General features: G+C 43.2%; 1 protein-coding gene across 1 annotated transcript in view; it reads right to left on the minus strand.

Moving 5' to 3' along the window:
* megf6 (multiple EGF like domains 6) overlaps positions 1-20,000 on the minus strand; it is a 67,237-nt gene that overhangs the window by 42,504 nt on the left and 4,733 nt on the right.

Genomic DNA, 20,000 nt, shown 5'->3' on the forward strand with positions numbered 1-20,000 from the left:
TTTCCATGTTGTCGCATAGTCATTAATATCAACATGTAACAAATAATCATTCCTCGTTGTTTTGGAAATAAACTCTTTGGTCTCCGTAAAAATAAAAAAAAACATTGTTGAGTTCAACTTTGGTATGGACTTTAGGCTATAGGAAGCGACCAAGGGAAACAGAGGTAGGCTAGGCTATGTGACTACCTTTACAAACACGGGAGATACACTGTTTCTTAACAACTACAGTAGTTGAGCCCACATAGTAAGTATGTACTCTGTAAGGACCCTATTCATGTTACACAACACTTGCAATGCCATTTTGAGTCTTTTACTGTAAGAGTCACGACGGACGGCACAGTTTAAGTGATGACTGAGCATAGCTTTGTAGCCACTTGACTGCATTAACCACTAGCAGAATAACGTGTTATGTTACTGTAGGTAACACCGATCGTACTCGGTGACCTCCAGTAACAGGGCTATGTGAAAAACAGCCTAAGTTCTCCTTTAAGTCATGTGGGCATAAGTGTGTGTATGTGTGTGTGTGTGTGTGTGTGTGTGTGTGTGTGTGTGTGTGTGTGTGTGTGTGTGCATGTGCATGTGCATGTGTGTAAGTAATTACGGCATTTACTGAAATGTGGGAAGGCACTTCATATGATGGTGTTGTCTTCACGCTATGTTAATGTTGTTCAAGTGTCCTCACTGAACTCTCTCTACCTCTCTCTCTCTCTCTTTACCTCTCTCTCCCTCTCTTTTTCTCTCTCTCCCTGTATGTGTGTGTGTGTGTGTGTGTGTGTGTGTGTGTGTGTGTGTAAATGAGTGAAAATGGTTCCCAGGTTGCTCTGCTTGTTTACTGATGGTAGTCCCTCACCCTCTGCTAAGGAGCCGCAGGCCAAACTAGAAAGCACTGTTCAACTAACAACCTGCCCGTGTGTGTGTGTGTGTGTGTGTGTGTGTGTGTGTGTGTGTGTGTGTGTGTGTGTGTGAGTGAGAGAGAGAGAGAGAAAGAGAGTGAGTATTCTTATTGTGTTCTGACACCCAGTCTCACCACACTGTGACATTCTCTCACACTGTCTACAGAGAGACTGCAGCACAGCTGTGACAACCCAGACGCAATCTTACCCCCGCTCCCCCTGACACACACACACACACACACACACACACACACACACACACACACACACACACACACACACACACATACACACACACAAACAGTACAAACACACAAAACAGCCATGCTTACTTGGCACGCACACACACATATATAGCCTATATATACAGTACTATACTACAGTATACTTAAGAAGTTGCATAACAGGCCTTTCTGGCTGGGAAACACCTTAACTATGATCTGAAGTCATTAGTTCTGAGATGGTTGTTATCAACTTTATTTGCCAAACTAATCTTTCAGCTTCAGACTCATTCTCAAGTAGCGGCGTTGGAACCATTATGGCAAATCACAAATATGGAGACGTTTTAAATCGCCTACAACTATGACTTCCACTATTATAAAGGCATGATAGCATTCTAAAGGGTGATTAGTCTGAATGTCTATTCCATTAAATATTGTTTACATGCACTACACATTCCCTACACATTGACATTAGTGTATGTTTTCTCCTGCAATGATTTTAAATAGGTGGAGCTCGGTCTGTAACAAGATAGCGCTCCTAGGCTTTGCGACTCAGTTTTCAAACATAGTTCATAGGTCATAGGCGTTGGTTTTATCCGTTTGGAGCTCTTTTCTCTAACATTAATTGCCATGGTGATTTAGCCAGGTTAATAGACAGCGATTTTGTGTCATTGCAAACCATGGCTTTCAACGCGAAGTACCTCACTAAACCATCAACCCTACTTCCCAACATACCCCTCTGGTTAACACTTACAACCAATATATTACAGTAAGAATACCTCAAACCCCAGGCTCTAACTAGGATTGGAAGAGCACCCCTGTTTTGGATGAACTAGTCTAGTCATTCACAGCGAGCCCATGTGGAAGCCATTTGTGCTTAAAAACACACCCATCCCATAATGTTGGTGTCGACTATTAGTGCCACTGCAGATCTAGACCACACTGTCCAGCCAAGGGGCAGGCACACGGTGGAGTCGGCAGGGAGCCTTAATGACGTCCAGGTGACCAAGAGTTTGAAATGGCTATGCGCTGGACAGGCAGGCTTGTGTGGTGGTGGGTGATCATGCTGTGTGTGTGTGTGTGTGCGTGTGTGTGTGTGTGTGTGTGTGTGTGTGTGTGTGTGTGTGTGTGTGTGTGTGTGTGTGTGTGTGTGTGTGTGTGTGTGTGCGTACGAGGGAGAAAGTTTGAAGACACAGAGAGAAAGTGAGTATGTGTGAAGTTTTTTTTCTTTTTTTCACTGCTTTGCATTGAAGTTGTCCACCCCCAGCAGCTTCCAAAGTCACTACAAACAAACCACAAACCAAACTTAGATGAAGAGATTAAAAGCAACATTGCAATTTTGCGTTGCCAGAGCTCATCGAGCATTGCACAACACTAATCATCCATGAAGTTGTAGAACAGCAGTACTGTGCCGTGGTGTGTCACAAGCTGTCGGCAGTAAGATGTGTTGTGATGTGCAGCGCTTGACTGGCTCTGTGTAGTGTACGGGTGGCTCGATGGTGTTTTAATCCCCTATATTGGCAGCGCTGCCACCGTTGACTTAATGGCACCTAATCCTAAACTTAACACTAACCCTAACCTTAACCACTGATCTATAAAGAATAATTTATAGATCAGTGACCTTAACCCTAACCCTTGCCTAACCACCCTAGTGCCTTTCAGACAGCACTGCCACTTAAATTAGATAATGAGATAAACATGAATAACGTCGATGACATTGATAATGTCGACTTAATGGCACCTAATCCTAAAGCTAACCCTAACCTTAACCCTAACCCATGCCTAACCCTGGCGCCTTCCAGGCTGCGCTGCCTTGAAGACAAGGTTGAGACAAGGCTTAAAGAAAAGAAGAAGCGCATGGGTGCATGGGTGCTTCAGGAGGGGTTGGACAGCAGCAGCGGCTGAGAGTGGAACAGAGGAAGACATCCATCCCCAGCATGCTGACAGCAATTCCCCGAGCCCTCCGAGAGCGGGCCCTGGACCTCAGCCCAAGTGGAATTCAAGACAGATCCTCAGCCTCTTTGGTGTGCAGCCCACTGCTACTGCGAGCGGCTCAAAACGCCACAGCATACAGTACATTACACACATGAGCGTATACAATTACAAGCAAGATACTGTATGCGTTCGCAAACATACTGTAAACGTATGTACATGCCTGAATTCAAATTCACTCATGCACAACTACACAAAATCACATTTTCAAATACACACTCAGACATCTACAGAGACTAAAATACACACACATACACACAGAAAGAGACATATATTTTCCATCACCTAAACACGATTGTGTTGTACGGTAAAAATTAAGCATTAATCCAAAAAGAGGCAACAAGTAATGCACTGGCAAGCCGACCGTGTGGCATATGCTCATGGAGCTCAATGCAAATCAAACAGGCTAATAGGCCTACTGGAAAAACCACCATGCGAATCTCTATCTATGGTGAAGGGTATGTGATGATCTGGGGTTATTTTAATTCCAACGGCCACGAGAACTTTATCAGGATGCATACTATCCTGGATCCATGAAATAGCTGGCCTTTAAAAACAAAAATCTGCCTGCCCCTATATTAACCCTATGTGTCAAATTCTCATAGGGTTACATAGGGGGTCAAATACTTCCTTCCCCCTAGCATTTAGGAAGAACATTTATTTATTTACGATACATTCTTCAATCACAAAGAAAATTGGTGTCTCTAGCGGTTTGATTTTTACTAATATTTTTTAATTAAGGCATTAAGATCAATTGTCAAGGTATCAAATAAATTTTCTCCCCACTGTATATTATCCATGCATTTCTCCATTTAGCAATGAACAGTAACTTCCACTGAGCTTTTTTTTTTACCAAACACAAAACAGGACTTCAGAATAGGGCTACTTGATCATGGAAATTTGGTGATTTGGTCAATACTAAACATCTCAATTGTGTAACATGTTATACTCATTGATTAAAAAAAATCTGCATTTATTGAACTTAAAAAAAACAAACAATAATGTATTTCTCAATTGTGCTATTTTTGTAATTGTTTAATTAATTGAAAAGCCCTAGATGGCAGGGCCACAGAGGTCATCCACACAGCCATGGAAACCAAGGATGGGTCGCCATGACATTGTCCCAGGCCACACCCACACTTGATCTCCGAGGACATGCAGCGTGATCGTATAGGCATGTGACCTCATGACATCAAGGGTCCATGGTGCCCGCTGTATCTGTATGTCAATGTCACCAAAAAACACAACTCAACACAGACATACCTTAAATCTTACCCTCACCATTCACTGGGTTCACTGCAAGTCTACAACTCAAACAACCCTACAAGTGTGTAGTTTGCATTTGTGGAAACAGTTGGTGAAGAGCTTCACCAAACCATTTTCTATGATCCAGCACACAGACACGGACACACACACAGCATGCATTTACAGTATATGGGATATGATATATTATATATATTGAATATATTTATATTTCATAAGAAGACTACCTCAACCTACAAATACATGATGAAGGACATATTATAGACCCTTTAAATCTGTTCCTAGAACTTGAAACATTCAAAAATGCAGATACTTTGAAATGAAAATGAATCAGGCTTTAGCTTAATGCTCTACAAACATGTCAGCTTGTCAATTGTTGTTGTTTATTTTATGTTTGTCCCCAAATTACTATTAGCTCAGTGTTGCTTTCTGTGCCAGAAATGCCTTAGGAAGGCACATGTTTGTTTGTACCACTGAAAGGGTGGACAGAAAACAGTACATCCTACGGAGCACGGTGTTAGACCTGCACTATACTTGCCATCACTTATCATCAGCACACACCACACGCAGCCAGATGTGTGCAGAGACAGTAAACACCTTAAAGGCACAGTGCGTATTTCTAATCCCACACACTTTTCATTCAATTGCCTCCTCACAACCCACTAAAAAGAGTTAAGGCCAACAATTACAAATTGATAATATAACCACTCTATAGGAACTGATTCTGCCAAATACTTTTTTTTAGAGCAGCAAATGTCATTTCCACAATTACAAACATGAAACATTTGCCTCCTTGACCTTAATTTGAGGCTACCGAGCTGCAGGTTTCTTCCTGTCAGATGGCAGGAAACACACATCAGCACTATCAACATTATCAACACACCATCGACTGGGTCTAATACAGTGCGGAGGCGCAAGGCACAGAGATCAGAAATGGCCATATCCAAACACATTGCTCTCCTGCTGATCCTCCGAATCTACGGCGCCTCTCTCAGCCAAGAGCCTTCACTCATCTTTGGAGCACCAGGAGGAGATGTCATCTTTCGCTTTCCAATCACATCTGAAGAGAACGATACACATCTCTTCTACAGATGTTTGGGGGACAACACCACGCTTCTGATGAATGTCACAGGAGATGAAACCTATTCACAGTCTCAGAGAATATACTACAGCGAATCAGAGGCTACTGGTACATTCATGCTGCTGCGTAACATTTCCCTTTCTGAGAGTGGCACCTACAAAGTTGAGACCTGGAGAGACGAGAATCTCATCAAAAAACACACCTATCACATGGGAGTTTGTTCAGAAGGTGCACACATTGAAAGATCGATGGATATTGGTTCAAAGGACCAAATTATTCGATTTGATGAGGAAACCTTTGATCCAATTCAAGGACAAACATTGGAAATATATAAAAAGAAAACAATACTTCGACAGTGGAGATCTGGCAGTGATACCTTTAAAAAAAATGTTTTTCTTGGTAAACTGATGAGTGGAATGCAGCTGTTTCACAATGGATCCACAGTAAGCTTCACTGGGGATTTGGGACTCTACTACATCATTATCAGGAAGGGGAGAGATTGCCGGAAAATCATTGAGATTGTCATTGCAGGCTATTATGTTACTGATGACAGTCATATTAATAGTCATCATAGTCATATTAATAGTTTACATAAAGTGCCTGAACCAATATTAACTTTACAGAGAATACATTTAGCTTGGCCTGAAAAGAGAGTGACTCTGTCCTGTGCTGATCCTAAAGCTAACCCTACCGCTACATCCAAGGGCATGGTGGAATGGGAAACTCCAGCAAAACGCCTCTCCATCGACACCTCTGTGACCATCGTTTATTCTGGCCCAAAACGTCACAAGGAGGAGATGTACATTGAAATGAGAAATTACTCTCTCGTCATCCCATCTGTGAAACTCAACGACTCTGGCATCTACAAGTGTAAAATTAGAGACGTTTACAGTCTTCTTGAACATGATCTGGTGGTCTGCCCTGTTTCTGATCCTATCTTTGTAATGTTTTCCCTGAACGAAAGCATAGTTCTCACCTGTGATGCTAATATAACAGCAGGGTACTGGAGGCCTGAGTGGTATCGTCAGAGGGGAGAGGAGGCAGAGCCTCTGATGTTGGACGGTTGGGGGGTCCCCCTCGTACCCAAGGACCTGAGGGGCCGAGTGAACATGTCCCACCCTCGGAACTCACTCGTCATATCAAACGTCACCCCCAAAGACAGCGGAACATATCAATGCCTGAGGCAGGTAGAGGGAGGGGATGATTGTTTTTCCAGAAGATTCCACCTAGTTTACCGGAATCTTACCGGAATTGACTCTCTTTTCTACCGACTGTACGCCTCTCTGCTGGGCGGTGGACTAATGGTCATGATCTGCGCTGTGGTTTATGTCAACCTGAAGAGCAGGAAAGGCCGAGTCTACCAGAAGACGAGCCAGGAGAAAGGTGACGCACCAGGACGGCAAGAGAGAGAAGGACAGCAGAGAGGAGATGACGTCAGCATCTGATCATCTGCATTCGCCTCTGTCAGAGTCATCTTGTTACCGCCTGCCTGTAATTATATGCCAGTAGTCAGTAGTATGGAATATGTATAAGGCCAAAATACGTCACGCTGACCAAGCATTTATTATTGCAATCTACTTATATATACTATGTGCTTACAGTCAAATGCTATGTGATTTGGAATATGTGAAGGCCAAAATGTTTCTGATTTATCAATGCTGACTATGCATTTATAATTGCTACCTTATTATTTGTTATTCCATTAAATAGTAAATTTTTAAGCTTTCAACCTGTGACTGTTTTGATTAACTGTTTCTATCTTTTGCTAATGTGTTGATGTTTTAAAAAGAAATATGCAAAGTAAAGATATCTAAGTAAGACTGGAAAAGCCTCTTCTTTCATGTTATTCATGTATTATTATTGCTTTTAATTACAGTACTATTACTAATGATTAAATTAGCTTTCATTGCCAGCACATACGTACTTGTTAGGGGATGTTCAGTCTTGCTGTTATCAGCACCGCATCTGACTCTGAGCGCTGATGTGGAAGCAGCCACAGAACAGGCAGATGTGTGCAGAGATCACAACTTAAAGGTACAGCACCTCTAAACAGGTACAGGGCCTCTAAACAGGTACAGGGCCTCTAAACAGGTACAGCACCTCTAAACAGGTACAGCGCCTCTAAACAGGTACAGCACCTCTAAACAGGTACAGCGCCTTAAAGGTACAGTGCCTCAAAACAGGTACAGCAACTCTAAACAGGTACAGCACCACTGAACAGGTACAGTGCCTCTAAACAGGTACAGCGCCTTAAAGGTACAGGGCCTCTAAACAGGTACAGTACCTCTAAACAGGTACAGCGCCTCTAAACAGGTACAGCGCCTTAAAGGTACAGCACCTCTGAACAGGTACAGCGCCTCTAAACAGGTACAACACCTCTGAACAGGTACAGCACCTCTAAACAGGTACAGCGCCTTAAAGGTACAGCGCCTCTAAACAGGTATAGCACCTTAAAGTACAGCGCCTCTAAACAGGTACAGCACCTCTAAACAGGTACAGCGCCTCTAAACAGGTACAGTGCCTCTAAACAGGTACAGTGCTCAAGGGCACTTCAGCCGTGGATGTGGATATGACAGAGCAGTGCTCAACCATTCCCCCCCACTCACATTTTTCCTACTGGTCGGGGATCAAACCGGCAACCCCTTGGTTACAAGCCCGAAGTAACCAGTAGGCCACGACTGGCTTCAATAAATGCTTAAATACATTTTTATACAAGTTTTTTTTAGAGTAGCAAATGGCATTTCCACAATTACAAACATGAAACATTTGCCTCCTTGAGCTTAATTTGAGGCTACCGAGCTGCAAGCTTCTTCCTGTCAGATGGCAGGAAACACACATCAGCACTATCAACATTATCAACACACCATCGACTGGGTCTAATAGTGCGGAGGCGCAAGGCACAGAGATCAGAAATGGCCATATCCGAACACATTGCTCTCCTGCTGATCTTACGAATCTACGGCGCCTCTCTCAGCCAAGAGCCTTCACTCATCTTTGGAGCACCAGGAGGAGATGTCATCTTTCGCTTTCCAATCACATCTGAAGAGAACGATACACATCTCTTCTACAGATGTTTGGGGGACAACACCACGCTTCTGATGAATGTCACAGGAGAAGAAACGTATTCACAGTCTCAGAGAATATACTACAGCGAATCAAAGGCTACTCGTACATTCATGCTGCTGCGTAACATTTCCCTTTCTGATAGTGGCACCTACAAAGTTGAGACCTGGAGAGACAAGAACCTCATCAAAAACCACACCTATCACATGGGAGTTTGTTCAGAAGGTGCACACATTAAAAGATGGATGGAGATTGGTTCAAAGGACCAAATTATTCGATTTGATGAGGAAACCTTTGATCCAATTCACGGACAAACATTGGAAATATATAAAAAGAAAACAATACTTCGACAGTGGAGATCTGGCAGTGATACCTTTAAAAAAATAAGTTTTCTTGGTAAACTGATGAGTGGAATGCAGCTGTTTCACAATGGATCCACAGTAAGCTTCACTGGGGATTTGGGATTCTACTACATCATTATCAGGGAGGGGAGAGATTGCCGGAAAATCATTGAGATTGTCATTGAAGGCTATTATGTTACTGATGACCGTCATATTAATGATATTAATAGTTATATTAATAGTCATATTAATAGTTTACATAAAGTGCTTGAACCAATATTAACTTTACAGAGAATACATTTAGCTTGGCCTGAAAAGAGAGTGACTCTGTCCTGTGCTGATCCTAAAGCTAACCCTATCGCTACATCCAAGGGCATGGTGGAATGGGAAACTCCAGCAAAACGCCTCTCCATCGACACCTCTGTGACCATCGTTTATTCTGGCCCAAAACGTCACAAGGAGGAGATGTACATTGAAATGAGAAATTACTCTCTCGTCATCCCATCTGTGAAACTCAACGACTCTGGCATCTACAAGTGTAAAATTAGAGACGTTTACAGTCTTCTTGAACATGATCTGATGGTCTGCCCTGTTTCTGATCCTATCTTTGTAATGTTTTCCCTGAACGAGAGCATAGTTCTCACCTGTGATGCTAATATAACAGCAGGGTACTGGAGGCCTGAGTGGTATCGTCAGAGGGGAGAGGAGGCAGAGCCTCTGATGTTGGACGGTTGGGGGGTCCCCCTCGTACCCGAGGACCTGAGGGGCCGAGTGAACATGTCCCACCCTCGGAACTCACTCGTCATATCAAACGTCACCCCCAAAGACAGCGGAACATATCAATGCCTGAGGCAGGTAGAGGGAGGGGTTGATTGTTTTTCCAGAAGATTCCACCTAGTTTACCGGAATCTTACCGGAATTGACTCTCTTTTCTACCGTCTGTACGCCTCTCTGCTGGGCGGTGGACTAATGGTCATGATCTGCGCTGTGGTTTATGTCAACCTGAAGAGCAGGAAAGGCCGAGTCTACCAGAAGACGAGCCAGGAGAAAGGTGATGCACCAGGACGGCAAGAGAGAGAAGGAGAGCAGAGAGGAGATGACGTCAGCATCTGATCATCTGCATTCGCCTCTGTCAGAGTCATCTTGTTACCGCCTGCCTGTAATTATATGCAAGTAGTCAGTAGTATGGAATATGTATAAGGCCAAAATACGTCACGCTGACCAAGTTGTATATAATATGTGCTTACAGTCAAATGCTATGTGATTTGGAATATGTGAAGGCCAAAATAATTTTGATTTATTAATGCTGACTATGCATTTGTAATTGTTACCTTATTATTTGTTATTCCATTAAATAGTCCTACATTGTTAAGCTTTCAACCTGTGACTCTTTTGATTAACTGTTTCTATCTTTTGCTAATGTGTTGATGTTTAAAAAATCTGCAAAGTAAAGATATCTAACTAAGACTGGAAAAGCCTCTTCTTTCATGTTATTCATGTATTATTATTGTTATTAATTACTATTACTAATGATTAAATTAGCTTACATTGCCAGCACATACGTACTTGTTAAGGGATGTTCAGTCTTGCTGTTATCAGCACCGCATCTGGCTCTGAGCGCTGATGTGGAAGCAGCCACAGAACAGGCAGATGTGTGCAGAGATCACAACTTAAAGGTACAGCGCCTCTAAACAGGTACAACACCTCTAAACAGGTACAGCACCTCTAAACAGGTACAGGGCCTCTAAACAGGTACAGCGCTTCTAAACGGGTACAGCGCCTCTAAACAGGTACAGCACCTCTAAACAGGTACAGCACCTCTAAACAGGTACAGCGCCTCTAAACAGGTACAGGGCCTCTAAACAGGTACAGCGCTTCTAAACGGGTACAGCACCTCTAAACAGGTACAGCGCCTCTAAACAGGTACAGCGCCTTAAAGGTACAGCGCCTTAAAGGTACAGCGCCTCTAAACAGGTACAGCAACTCTAAACAGGTACAGCACCTCTAAACAGGTACAGCGCCTTAAAGGTACAGCGCCTCTAAACAGGTATAGCACCTTAAAGTACAGCACCTCTAAACAGGTACAGTGCCTTAAAGGTACAGTGCCTCTAAACAGGTACAGTGCTCAAGGGCACTTCAGCCGTGGATGTGGATATGACAGAGCAGTGCTCAACCATTCCCCCCCACTCACATTTTTCCTACTGGTCGGGGATCAAACCGGCAACCACTTGGTTACAAGCCCGGAGTAACCAGTAGGCCACGACTGGCTTCAATAAATGCTTAAATACATTTTTATACAAGTTTTTTTTAGAGTAGCAAATGGCATTTCCACAATTACAAACATGAAACATTTGCCTCCTTGAGCTTAATTTGAGGCTACCGAGCTGCAAGCTTCTTCCTGTCAGATGGCAGGAAACACACATCAGCACTATCAACATTATCAACACACCATCGACTGGGTCTAATACAGTGCGGAGGCGCAAGGCACAGAGATCAGAAATGGCCATGGAATTTCACGTTTTCACATAATTCGACAGTACACAGTCTACAGTTTCATATTGTGAACACATTTCACGGAAAAACATAAGTTTTGACTGTTAAACCCGGCGAAGATTCAGCACATTTACAGTCATTCTCGTTGTCCACGCACCGCTTAAAAAGGTGATTTCTCCTCTTCTGGCATATCGTGACAGGAGAACCATGTCAACTTTGGATGCCGTTATCTTAGCTATAGTTTGTGTAATACCGTCGATATACATATCGTTGGAAAGCTTGGATGATGGCCGTTCATGTGAGCACAATAACTTAATTTTGTACATTTTAATTAAATGACTGGTTTCGCTTTGCAGGGTCACATTTTCGGCTTTTTTTACCCGTCTCAGGGGAAAATGAGCGAATGATGCACGGCCATTAAAAAAATTGACTTGGTTTCTAACGATACAAAGCTTAATACAAATGGATGAAATGTCCCTTTAACTCTTACCCTCACCATTCACTGTGTCCACTGCAACCACAGTCTACAACTCAAACCCATGACAACCCTGTGTGTGTGTGTGTGTGTGTGTGTGTGTGTGTGTGTGTGTGTGTGTGTGTGTGTGTGTGTGTGTGTGTGTTTGCATTTGTGTAAACAGGTGATGAGGAGCTTCACCAATTATTTTTCTATGATTAAGCACACGGACACACACATATACTGTACACACACACACACACACACACACACACACACACACACACACACACACACTTGTCTAAAACAGTTGAGCTGTTGCATGAGCGTGCATTTATATAAGACATGAGATATTATGTTTATTGAATATATTTATACAGCAAATAAGAGGGCTATCCTTAACCTTAACAGTATACCCTTTCAATCTGTTCCTAGAGAGTTTCTGGTTGAAAAGTAAAAAAGAAATTAAGGTTCATTTAAATGAATCAGGCTTTAGCTTAATGCTTTACAAAAATGTCAACTTGTCAATTGTTGTTGTTTATTTTATGTTTGTCCCCAAATTACTATTAGCTCAGTGTTGCTTTCTGTGCCACCAGAAATGCCTTCGGAAGGCACATGTTTGTTTATACCACTGAAAGGGTGGACAGGAAACAGTACATCCTACGGTGCACGGTGTAAGACCTGCACTATACTTGCCATCACTTATCATCAGCACACACCACACGCAGCCAGATGTGTGCAGAGACAATAAACACCTTAAAGGCACAATACGTATTGTATTTCTAATCTCACACACTTTTCATTCAATTGCTCCTCACAACCCACCAAAAAGAGTTCAGGCCAATTACTAATGGATAATATAACCACTCTATCTATAGCAACTGATTCTGCCAAATAAAAAATCAGCAAACCAGGTTTCTATGGCCATGTATACTTGCATATACAAGGAATTTGGTCTCTGCATTTATCCCATCCGTGAATTAGTGAACACACACAGCACAGAGTGAACACACAGTGAGGTGAAGCACACTAACCCGGAGCAGTGAGCTAACTCGATACAGCGTTGCTCGGGGAGCAGTAAGGGGTTAGATGCCTTGCTCAAGGGCCCTTCAGCCGTGGATGTGGATATGACAGAGCAGTGCTCAACCATTCTCTCCGCCCACATTTTTCCTACTGGTCGGGGATCAAACCGGCATTCAACCCTTTGGTTACAAGCCCAAAGTCCTAACCAGTAGGCCACGGCTGGCTCCAATAAATGCTTAAATAGATTAGAAAAAAAATAGTGTATAAAATGGCATTTCCACTATTAAAAACATGAAACATTTGCCCCCTTGACCTTAATTTGGGGCTACTGAGCTGCAGGTTTCTTCCAGTCAGGTGGCAGGAAACATACATCAGCACTATCAATACCATCAAGACACCACACACTGAAATGACGAGTATTTCACTGGGTATGACACAGTGCAGCAGTGCAAGGCACAGAGATCAGAAATGGCCATATCAGAACACATTGCTCTCCTGCTGATCCTCCAAATTTACGGTGCCTCTCTCAGCCAAGAGCCTTCACTCATCTTTGGAGCACCAGGAGGAGATGTCATCTTTCGCTTTCCAATCACATCTGAAGGACACGATGAACTTCTCTTCTACAGATGTTTGGGGGACAACACCACGCTTCTGATGAACGTCACAGGAGATGAAACGCATTCACAGTCTCAGAGAATATACTACAGAGAATCAAAAGCTACTGGTACAATCATGCTGCTGCGCAACATTTCCCTTTCTGATAGCGGCGCCTACAAAGTTGAGACCTGGAGAGACGAGAACCTCATCAAAAACCACACCTATCATATGGGAGTTTGTTCAGAAGGTAAAAGAAGGATGGAGATTGGTTCAAAGGACCAAATTATTCGATTTGACGAAGAAACCTTTGATCCAAGTCACGGACAAACATTGGAAATATATGAAAAAGAATACTTTAACAGTGGGGATCTGGCAGTGATACCTTTCGCAATAAACACATTTCCTGGTAAACTGATGAATGGAATGCAGCTGTTTCACAATGGATCCACAGTAAGCTTCTCTGGGGATTTGGGATTCTACTACATTATAATCAGGAAGGGGAGAGATTGCCAGAAAATCATTGAAATTGACATTATTGAATTCTATTCACTGACTAAAATCGGAAAACTAAATTTGACTCTTGAGATAGATACCGATACTCAAAACATGCCTGCATTACCGGTAAAAATACCTTCGAGTATACATTTACATGTAGCTTGGCCTGAAAAGAGAGTGACTCTGTCCTGTGCTGACCGTAAACCTAACCCTACCGCTACATCCAAGGGCAGAGTGGAATGGGAAACTCCAGCAAAACGCCTCTCCATCGACACCTCTGTGACCATCGTTTATTCTGGCCCAAAACGTCACGAGGAGGAGATGTACATTGAAATGAGAGATTACTCTCTCGTCATCCCATCTGTGAAACAAAACGACTCTGGCATCTACAAGTGTAAAATTAGAGACGTTTACAGTCTTCTTGAACATGATCTGGTGGTCTGCCCTGTTTCTGATCCTATCTTTGTAATGTTTTCCCTGAACGAGAGCATAGTTCTCACCTGTGATGCTAATTTAACAGCAGGGTACTGGAGGCCTGAGTGGTATCGTCAGAGGGGAGAGGAGGCAGAGCCTCTGATGTTGGACGATTGGGGGGTCCCCCTCGTACCCGAGGACCTGAGGGGCCGAGTGAACATGTCCCACCCTCGGAACTCACTCATCATATCAAACGTCACCCCCAAAGACAGTGGAACATATCAATGCCTGAGGCACGTAGAGGGAAGGGATTGTTTTTCCAGAAGATTCCATCTAGTTTACCGGAGTCTTACCGGAATTGACTCTCTTTTCTACCGACTGTACGCCTCTCTGCTGGGCGGTGGACTAATGGTCATGATCTGCGCTGTGGTTTATGTCAACCTGAAGAACAGAAAAGGCCGAGTCTACCAGAAGACGAGCCAGGAGAAAGGTGACGCCCCAGGACGGCAAGAGAGAGAAGGAGAGCAGAGAGGAGACGACATCACCATCTGATCATCTGCATTGCCTCTGTCAGAGTCATCTTGTTACCGCCTGTAATTATACACGAGTAGTCATATGATATGTAGTATGGAATATGTATAAGGCCAAAGTACTTCACGCTGACTAAGCATTTATTATTGCAACCTACTTATATACTATGTGCTTACAGTCAAATGCTATGTGATTTGGAACCTGTGAAGGCCAAAATGTTTCTGATTTATCAATGCTGACTATGCATTTATAATTGCTACCTTATTATTTGTTATTCCATTAAATAGTACATTTTTAAGCTTTCAACCTGTGACTGTTTTGATTAACTGTTTCTATCTTTTGCTAATGTGTTGATGTTTTTAAAAAAATCTGCAAAGTAAAGATATCTAACTAAGACTGGAAAAGCCTCTTCTTTCATGTTATTCATGTATTATTATTGTTATTAATTACTATTACTAATGATTAAATTAGCTTTCATTGCCAGCACATACGTACTTAGGGGATGTTCAGTCTTGCTGTTATCAGCACCGCATCTGACTCTGAGCGCTGATGTGGAAGCAGCCACAGAACAGGCAGATGTGTGCAGAGATCACAACTTAAAGGTGCAGCGCCTCTAAACAGGTACAACGACATAAAGGTACAGCACCTCTAAACAGGTACAGCGCCTCTAAACAGGTACAGCGCCTCTAAACAGGTACAACGACATAAAGGTACAGCACCTCTAAACAGGTACAGCGCCTCTAAACAGGTACAGCACCTCTAAACAGGTACAGCGCCTCTAAACAGGTACAGGGCCTCTAAACAGGTACAGCGCTTCTAAACGGGTACAGCGCCTCTAAACAGGTACAGCACCTCTAAACAGGTACAGCGCCTCTAAACAGGTACAGGGCCTCTAAACAGGTACAGCGCTTCTAAACGGGTACAGCACCTCTAAACAGGTGCAGCACCTCTAAACAGGTACAGCGCCTCTAAACAGGTACAGCGCCTTAAAGGTACAGCGCCTCTAAACAGGTACAGCAACTCTAAACAGGTACAGCACCTCTAAACAGGTACAGCGCCTTAAAGGTAGAGCGCCTCTAAACAGGTATAGCACCTTAAAGTACAGCGCCTCTAAACAGGTACAGCACCTCTAAACAGGTACAGCGCCTCTAAACAGGTACAGTGCCTTAAAGGTACAGTGCCTCTAAACAGGTACAGTGCTCAAGGGCACTTCAGCCGTGGATGCGGATATGACAGAGCAGTGCTCAACCATTCCCCCCCACTCACATTTTTCCTACTGGTCGGGGATCAAACCGGCAACCCCTTGGTTACAAGCCCGAAGTAACCAGTAGGCCACGACTGGCTTCAATAAATGCTTAAATACATTTTTATACAAGTTTTTTTTAGAGTAGCAAATGGCATTTCCACAATTACAAACATGAAACATTTGCCTCCTTGAGCTTAGTTTGAGGCTACCGAGCTGCAAGCTTCTTCCTGTCAGATGGCAGGAAACACACATCAGCACTATCAACATTATCAACACACCATCGACTGGGTCTAATACAGTGCGGAGGCGCAAGGCACAGAGATCAGAAATGGCCATATCCGAACACATTGCTCTCCTGCTGATCTTACGAATCTACGGCGCCTCTCTCAGCCAAGAGCCTTCACTCATCTTTGGAGCACCAGGAGGAGATGTCATCTTTCGCTTTCCAATCACATCTGAAGAGAACGATACACATCTCTTCTACAGATGTTTGGGGGACAACACCACGCTTCTGATGAATGTCACAGGAGAAGAAACGTATTCACAGTCTCAGAGAATATACTACAGCGAATCAAAGGCTACTCGTACATTCATGCTGCTGCGTAACATTTCCCTTTCTGATAGTGGCACCTACAAAGTTGAGACCTGGAGAGACAAGAACCTCATCAAAAACCACACCTATCACATGGGAGTTTGTTCAGAAGGTGCACACATTAAAAGATGGATGGAGATTGGTTCAAAGGACCAAATTATTCGATTTGATGAGGAAACCTTTGATCCAATTCACGGACAAACATTGGAAATATATAAAAAGAAAACAATACTTCGACAGTGGAGATCTGGCAGTGATACCTTTAAAAAAATAAGTTTTCTTGGTAAACTGATGAGTGGAATGCAGCTGTTTCACAATGGATCCACAGTAAGCTTCACTGGGGATTTGGGATTCTACTACATCATTATCAGGGAGGGGAGAGATTGCCGGAAAATCATTGAGATTGTCATTGAAGGCTATTATGTTACTGATGACCGTCATATTAATCATATTAATAGTTATATTAATAGTCATATTAATAGTTTACATAAAGTGCTTGAACCAATATTAACTTTACAGAGAATACATTTAGCTTGGCCTGAAAAGAGAGTGACTCTGTCCTGTGCTGACCGTAAACCTAACCCTATCGCTACATCCAAGGGCATGGTGGAATGGGAAACTCCAGCAAAACGCCTCTCCATCGACACCTCTGTGACCATCGTTTATTCTGGCCCAAAACGTCACAAGGAGGAGATGTACATTGAAATGAGAAATTACTCTCTCGTCATCCCATCTGTGAAACTCAACGACTCTGGCATCTACAAGTGTAAAATTAGAGATGTTTACAGTCTTCTTGAACATGATCTGATGGTCTGCCCTGTTTCTGATCCTATCTTTGTAATGTTTTCCCTGAACGAAAGCATAGTTCTCACCTGTGATGCTAATATAACAGCAGGGTACTGGAGGCCTGAGTGGTATCGTCAGAGGGGAGAGGAGGCAGAGCCTCTGATGTTGGACGGTTGGGGGGTCCCCCTCGTACCCGAGGACCTGAGGGGCCGAGTGAACATGTCCCACCCTCGGAACTCACTCGTCATATCAAACGTCACCCCCAAAGACAGCGGAACATATCAATGCCTGAGGCAGGTAGAGGGAGGGGTTGATTGTTTTTCCAGAAGATTCCACCTAGTTTACCGGAATCTTACCGGAATTGACTCTCTTTTCTACCGTCTGTACGCCTCTCTGCTGGGCGGTGGACTAATGGTCATGATCTGCGCTGTGGTTTATGTCAACCTGAAGAGCAGGAAAGGCCGAGTCTACCAGAAGACGAGCCAGGAGAAAGGTGATGCACCAGGACGGCAAGAGAGAGAAGGAGAGCAGAGAGGAGATGACGTCAGCATCTGATCATCTGCATTCGCCTCTGTCAGAGTCATCTTGTTACCGCCTGCCTGTAATTATATGCAAGTAGTCAGTAGTATGGAATATGTATAAGGCCAAAATACGTCACGCTGACCAAGTTGTATATAATATGTGCTTACAGTCAAATGCTGTGTGATTTGGAATATGTGAAGGCCAAAATAATTTTGATTTATTAATGCTGACTATGCATTTGTAATTGTTACCTTATTATTTGTTATTCCATTAAATAGTCCTACATTGTTAAGCTTTCAACCTGTGACTCTTTTGATTAACTGTTTCTATCTTTTGCTAATGTGTTGATGTTTTTAAAAAATCTGCAAAGTAAAGATATCTAACTAAGACTGGAAAAGCCTCTTCTTTCATGTTATTCATGTATTATTATTGTTATTAATTACTATTACTAATGATTAAATTAGCTTACATTGCCAGCACACACTTGTTAGGGGATGTTCAGTCTTGCTGTTATCAGCACCGCATCTGGCTCTGAGCGCTGATGTGGAAGCAGCCACAGAACAGGCAGATGTGTGCAGAGATCACAACTTAAAGGTACAGCGCCTCTAAACAGGTACAACGACATAAAGGTACAGGGCCTCTAAACAGGTACAACACCTTAAAGGTGCAGCGCCTCTAAACAGGTACAACGACATAAAGGTACAGGGCCTCTAAACAGGTATAGCACCTTAAAGTACAGCGCCTCTAAACAGGTACAACACCTCTAAACAGGTACAACACCTCTGAACAGGTACAGCACCTCTAAACAGGTACAACGACATAAAGGTACAGGGCCTCTAAACAGGTACAGCGCCTTAAGGTTTTTTGCGCCGACGGTGACAATTTTCAATATAAAGTCTATGTAGCTCAGCATTCACAGCGCTGAGCGCCCTCGGCGGAAAAAAGCTCTCGGCGCTGACCGTTTTTTACCGCAGCGCTCAGAGCGCTCAAGTTGAAATCTGTTCAACTTTTAGAACAGCGCCAGGCTCGTCAATGTCACTTCTCGTTATAAACCGTCTCTGGTTTTGGTAACTTAGCAACAATAAACACCGAGAAAAGGAGGTTGAGGGCGCTCTGGCAGTAAAAAACGCGTTTGGTGGACACAGCACCTAAAGGTACAGCACCTCTAAACAGGTACAGGGCCTCTAAACAGGTACAGCGCCTCTAAACAGGTACAACGACATAAAGGTACAGGGCCTCTAAACAGGTACAGCGCCTCTAAACAGGTACAGGGCCTCTAAACAGGTACAGTGCCTCTAAACAGAGATCACACCTTAAAAGTACAGGGCCTCTAAACAGGTACAGTGCCTCTAAACAGAGATCACACCTTAAAAGTACAGGGCCTCTAAACAGGCACAGGGCCTCTAAACAGAGATCACACCTTAAAGGTACAGGGCCTCTAAACAGGCACAGTGCCTCTAAACAGAGATCACACCTTAAAGGTACAGGGCCTCTAAACAGGCACAGTGCGTCTAAAGCAGCGGTTCCCAAACTCATTACGACACACACACACTCACACTCACAATAGTTAGGATAGTTTCAAAGCAGGTGGTGATGAGGTCTGTACCTTTTACACATACGGTAAATATAACATAACATATAAACATAACACAACACTAGGAAATATACTTTTCACATCTACAGTATGTAAAATTGAAACTCTACAATCAGTACCTAAACCCTGCTATCAAACCTAACAATCCTTTGTCAAAATGTAACTCTGGTGGCAAAATGAAACATACTTGCATCATATGCATACACTTTCAGATCAGGAGGAACACACTAGTCTACTTTATATACATTTCGCAAAACTTCGCTCATTGTGCCAAAACTCACACAAGTAAACATGACACAACACTGGGAAATATACCATTCACATCACCATTTACAATGGCTAAACTGAGGGCTTTTTGTAGCTGGCTGATTGGTGTTCAGTTTTGCAAGTAAGTGCCTT

This window comes from Sardina pilchardus, chromosome 13 (genome assembly GCF_963854185.1).
Source record: "Sardina pilchardus chromosome 13, fSarPil1.1, whole genome shotgun sequence".
Lineage (NCBI taxonomy): Eukaryota > Metazoa > Chordata > Actinopteri > Clupeiformes > Clupeidae > Sardina > Sardina pilchardus.